Source organism: Brassica napus, chromosome C2, assembly GCF_020379485.1.
Source record: "Brassica napus cultivar Da-Ae chromosome C2, Da-Ae, whole genome shotgun sequence".
Taxonomy (NCBI): domain Eukaryota; kingdom Viridiplantae; phylum Streptophyta; class Magnoliopsida; order Brassicales; family Brassicaceae; genus Brassica; species Brassica napus.
This window is the reverse complement of record NC_063445.1, coordinates 18,422,862-18,428,905: the sequence shown is the minus strand read 5'-3', so window position 1 is coordinate 18,428,905 and position 6,044 is coordinate 18,422,862. Positions and strand designations below refer to the sequence as shown.

Genomic DNA, 6,044 nt, shown 5'->3' with positions numbered 1-6,044 from the left:
CAATTGATTGATATATTGCATAACTGATGAAATTAAACGTAAAAGTCTGTAATCGTAAAAATATCAACCGTAATTTGTTCCATTATATTATAAATAATATAAATATTGACGAGTTTTAATATATTATTTTTATTACGTAAAACTATCTGTATGTAAATTTTAATACATGGTTTATAAAGAATACTTTTATGAATTATAATTAATTATCATTTGCTTAATATTTAATCTTTAAGATTTTTATAAATTAAATTATACTATAAAATCTAGGAATTTTTTTGTGTATGTATATGTACTTTTATTTAATTTTATAATTTACATACTAATTAACATGTTAAATTATTTGCCTATATTTATTATTTAATTTAATATCTAACAGTATATAAATTATATATATAATATTATAAAGTTTCTAAGTCAAAATTAAATTAATATCAATTTATAATAATTATTTAATAACAATTACAAAATTATTTAATTATATAGATGTTTGTAAAGTCTTATTATTTATTTTTTTTTAAAAAGACTTTACAAACATCACACGGTAAATCAAAGTTTATTAGATTGAAATCTTAGAAAATTGGTATGAATATCTTTTATTAGATTGAAATCTTAGAAAATTGGTATGAATATCTTTTTAGTTATTTTATTTTAAAAATATTTAATATTTATTTAAATTAGTTGAATAATTATGTTGTTAGAAGACATATCTTGGTATACAGTTAATTTGAAAGTCTAAATTTAATTATATCACACGGTAAATCAAAGTTATGTCTAAATATTGGGGATGATTGGAAGTAGCTATAGCTTTATATTTGAGAAATTGCCAAAAATACCACATTTATGATACCATTTTTCATGTTTACACTAATTATTTTTGCCTTCACATTTCATGAAGGGAAAAGACTTTATAACCTTTAAACTTAACTAATTTAGACTTAGGGTTTAGAGTTGAATGATGGGGTAGAGTTTTTGAAATGTGAAATTTATGATTCTAATAAATATATAAATAAATACTTAAAAATATTTAAAAAATTGAAAATAGTTAAAAAAAATTTCGAAAAGAAACTTTGAAAAAAAAATCGAAAGACAAATTCAAAAAAATTATGAAAATGTTCGAATTTGACAAAGTATAATTCGAAAACATCAAATTTTTTTATTTATTTTATTTTATTTATTTTTTATTTATTTAAATAATTATTTATTATATATATATATAATAAGGGTATAAGAGTCTTTTGACACTTAATGAATAATATATTTTTGAAAATGTCTCTTTAGTGGAGGTAAACATGAACAATGGTACCAAGAAAGTGGTAAACATGAAAATTCCCCTTATACTTTTTGTTGTAGAAATAAAAATGTAGATTTTTTTTGCTGTGGCTGTAAATAATTTTGTTGTAGAATTTTAGTAGGGGTTAGTGGTTGTTGTATTTTAATGGATTTAAAAATCTGAACTAAATCTAGTGTTATTGGTTCTATGATTTTCAAATCTGTATTATAATCATGTGTTATTGGTTTAATGATTCATAAATTCTGTATCCAATCAACTGTTATTCAATCGTACGGATTTACTAATATATTTGATTTTATAATGGATTTGAATGGATTTGTTTGGATTTTTTAGTTAAAATACAAAGACTTAAATTCGAGGAAAAACCTCCGGATTTGCATATTTTACTTGGATTTATAAATACTATATGGATATCTAAATCAATCAAAATATATTAACCAATAACACCTCCTTAGAAGTAGGTTTGAAAAGATTTAATGATTTACATATAAATTTTCTAAAGCGAAAAACAAGTGCTCTAGATTTATTGTTAAATAAACAAGGGAAAATTGCCAAAACGGAACAAAAAAACAACATAGTTGTCCCTATAGTATAAAACCATCACTAAGTTGTCCCTATAATATAATATTTTTCATAATACCAAAACTAACATTTCCTTAATCGAATTAAACACAAATTAAAATCATTTTTAAAAAGTTTAACGAAAAGAGATAAAAAAAATGAGGCGAATAATGTTTTAGAAAGAAAAAAAATGTAAAAACAATAAAAAAAAAAGAACACAGGACACGGACCAAAAATATCCTGTAAACTAATTACAGTTGGTTTCTACCCTCTCTTTCTCTCTGACGAGAGGAACAAGACACGATTATGTGTCTTCGCCGGTGAAATCGAGCTTCCCTTCCCTTCCGGTGTGACCTCTTCGTCTGTCCCTTTCTCTCAGTCGCTACGCCTCTCCGCCTCTCAGCCTCTGTATCTATGCCTCTCTCTTTCTCCAACATCCCTAGAAGCAAGGTAAAACTCGAAACTATTTCCTTCCAGTTTCTCTTTAGTTTTTTTTTGTTTTCGGTTTTGATATTTCTTCGATTGATTTGTTCAGATCCTATATGATTTTGTGTTATGTCTAAACTATCTCTTTCTTCTTTGCATGACAGCCGTGAGATAAAACTGAGAAACATAATAGCTCTTGAGCAGTGCCATTACCCTAAACACAACCACGTCTGTAGCTACGCCTTATTCCATTGACACTGATAAAGACGTTGACTTGCTTCTCGAGAAAGGTAACTCATTTCTCCTTATTTTATATCAGTATACATATAAAACGTGTGCATTGAATGATTTGTGGTGGTTTCTGGTTTGAAAGGAATACTAAAAAGTTGGATTTGGCAACCCGCTAACGTTGCGCAGATGGTGAACAAGCTCGTGACAGTCATCCTAGATCCTGGTTCTTACTATTATGATATAGCGGGTGAAGTCAACAAGTCCTCAAGCGTGTGTATTTCGGTAACCCGTGGACAGGGACAGCCACCATCGGCGCTACGTTTCTATTGGCGATGACACTTATCCAGACTTAGGCATGGACTGTTCAGGTTAAGTAGAATGAACGTTAGAGATGCCGTTGCATCTCTATCTCTAGTTGGTTTGCAGTTTAACTGGAACTTCCTTAATTTTCGGAAAACCAGTTTTTTTAACTGAAACTTCCTTAATTTTCGTAAAACCAGTTTTTTAATCCGTAGAAGACACCTTCTGCACCGTGTAGAATCATAATAAAAATCATGAATACAATTTCTACTTCTTGTAGACGTTTGTGTTAAGTTTAGATTTCGCATACCCGAAATTTTAGAATACTTCATAAAAGTAGAAACTGTATTCAAGATAAAAGTAGAAATCTTTACAATTAATAGAATTTGCATTCCTCATATTTAGAATTTTAATCACAAGTAGATTGTTTTTTCTAAAAAAAGTAGATGAACTTGTTTGTTCTGGAATTCGTTTTCTACTTACCCATTTTCTGTAGAAGACGAATTCTACTTTTAGTAGAACGTAATTTTAAAATTTTATTTATCAATTTTTTCAACCAAAAAAAAATATGTGTTTATGTATGTAGGTGTTTTATTAATTTTTTATATTTTTAATATTTTTTTGAATTTATAAAAATAATTATTTTATTAATTTTCAGAAATGAAAGGGTAAAAGAGAGAAAAAAATGGATAAAAATGGTTTTATACCATAAGGACAACTATATTGTTTTTTTTTTCCGTTTTGGCAATTTCTCCAATAAACAAAAAGGAAAGAAAAATCTGTAGCTTTAGAAAATCTTTTCAAAGCATGATTGGTAAAGATTTAGGGGGTCCTAGTGGAAATTGGATTAATAATGAGTCTTAGAATTTTCAAGTTTAGTGTTATTGGTATATAGATTCTCACATTCTCATTTTTTTTGTCAACAACTTTACAGACTCATATTCTCACATTCTCATTAAAATCTAGTTTTATTGGTTTGATGATTCTATAAATCTATACAAAATCATTTGTTATTCAAAAAGTTTGGATTTTAATGATTCTACAAATCTATTAAAGTAAGTGTTATTGGGAGTTGAATTCTTAACATTTTAACTCACAAAACAAGATTTTGAGAATACTACATGTTTCCCTTGAATTCTTAAAATCATGACATTAATTTATTTTCATTGATTTTCACAATATAAAAAATTCTCTAGTACAACTCTTTCCAAATTTAACAAATTTCTCAACTTTTAAAATCAACAAACTCTATAGAAATCTAAGTCCCACTAAAATCAATAAATCTCTCAACTTTTAAAATCAACAAACTCTATAGAAATCTACAACACTTTTAAAGCACTTCCCAATCAACCCCATAGTTCATGTTTTAATAGTAAACTAGGATAAGACCCGCGCCTTGCGCGGGATTAAGTTATTATTTTTATTATATTTTGGAGAATGAAACAATAGTTTGGCTTCATTTGGATTACGGGTGTTCAACCCGGATATCGGGTTAGTTTCGGTTCGGTTCGGTTTTTTTCGGTATTTGGTTAGTAAAATATAACTACTATTTTAAATCAATATTTACTTTGACTTTAGTCTTTCACATACTTTTGAAAGATTTCAACTGGACGACTAAATTGATCAGCCAATCTTGTTGGTTTAAATCATTAGTGTTTATATATATATATATTATTTAGTTTGAATATTTATTAAATAAAAATTCATATGCGTTATATTTTATGATCATTTGTAACTTATTATAACAAAAAAATAATCTATTGATCACAAAATTTTCAGAGTGGGAATATTCAAATTTCTAATAATATATAGACATTTTGAAAAATTCAAATATAACATATAAGAAAAAATATAAATGTTTTTATTATATATTTAATGTGATTTTTTAATATCTTTCAATAATATAAAATTAAAAAAAGAACTAAGACACAAAAATTGTTATCAAATATTTATTATTCATAATAATTAATTTTCATATATACGTTAATCATATTAGGTAATTTCGTAGCTTCTAATTAAAGAAAGTGCAAAAAAAATTTTGGTAGATTATTTATCAATTAGATAGTTAGTTTAATAAAAAATATAATGTAAGTCAAGATGGACCAACCTATTTTTCTAAGAATAGTATATTTTATATAGTCATTTATTAAATGAGAATTTATAATCATACAGTTCTATGATCATTCATATCATTTTATAACTGAATATTTAAATAATCAATAACAAAAATTTCAATGTGAAATCTTTAATAAGTTTATAATTTATAAATGTTTTTGAAAATTCATTGAAAGTTTTAATATTAAAATATTTATGTAATCTTATGGTATATAGTATAATCTATATATATATATATATATAAATATATATGTTTTATTATTAAATGATATTTTTTACTCATATGGTTTTAAAATAATGTGTATCTTCTTATAATATTAAATAAAAGTTCATATTAATACAATTTTATGATCATTTGTAACTTATTATGACAAAAAAAATAATTTATTGATCACAAAATTTTCAGAGTGGGGATATTCAAATTTCTAATAATTTATAGACGTTTTGAAAAATTCATAATATAACATATAAGAAAAATTATAAATGTTTTTATTATATATTTAATGTGATTTTTAAATATATTTTAATAATATAAAATTAAAAAAAGAACTAAGATACAAAAATTGTTATCAAATATTTATTATTCATTATAATTAATTTTCACATATACGTTAATCATATTAGGTAATTTCGTAGCTTTTATTTAAGGAAAGTGCAAAATATTTTTTGGTACGTTATTTATCAATTCGATAGTTAGTTTAATAAAAAGTGTAATATAAGTTAAGATGAACCAACCTATTTTTCTAGGAATAGTATATTTTGTATAGTTATTTATTAAATAAGAATTTATAATCATACAGTTCTATGATCGTTCATATCGTTTTATAACAAAATATTTAAATCATCGATAACAAAATTTTCAATCTGAAATCTTTAATAAATTTATAATTTATAAATGTTCTTGAAAATTCATTGAAAGTTTTAATATTAAAATATTTATGTAATCTTATGGTATATAGTGTTTAATATATATATATATATATATATATATATTTATTTATTTTATATTAAATGATATTTTTTACTCATATGGTTTTAAAATCATGTGTATCTTCTTATAATAAAAATGTTAAACCAATTGATCATTAATTTTTAACATAATAATTTTAATAGTTTTAGT

The 6,044-nt window shown here is 24.1% G+C and overlaps 1 long non-coding RNA gene across 1 annotated transcript; it reads left to right on the top strand.

Moving 5' to 3' along the window:
• Positions 1-1,747: 1,747 nt before the first annotated feature.
• LOC125581983 lies at positions 1,748-4,171 on the top strand. Its single transcript, XR_007319810.1, has 3 exons — positions 1,748-2,302; positions 2,443-2,568; positions 2,652-4,171. It is a non-coding gene; the product is annotated as an uncharacterized LOC125581983 (long non-coding RNA).
• The last annotated feature ends 1,873 nt before the right edge of the window (positions 4,172-6,044 follow it).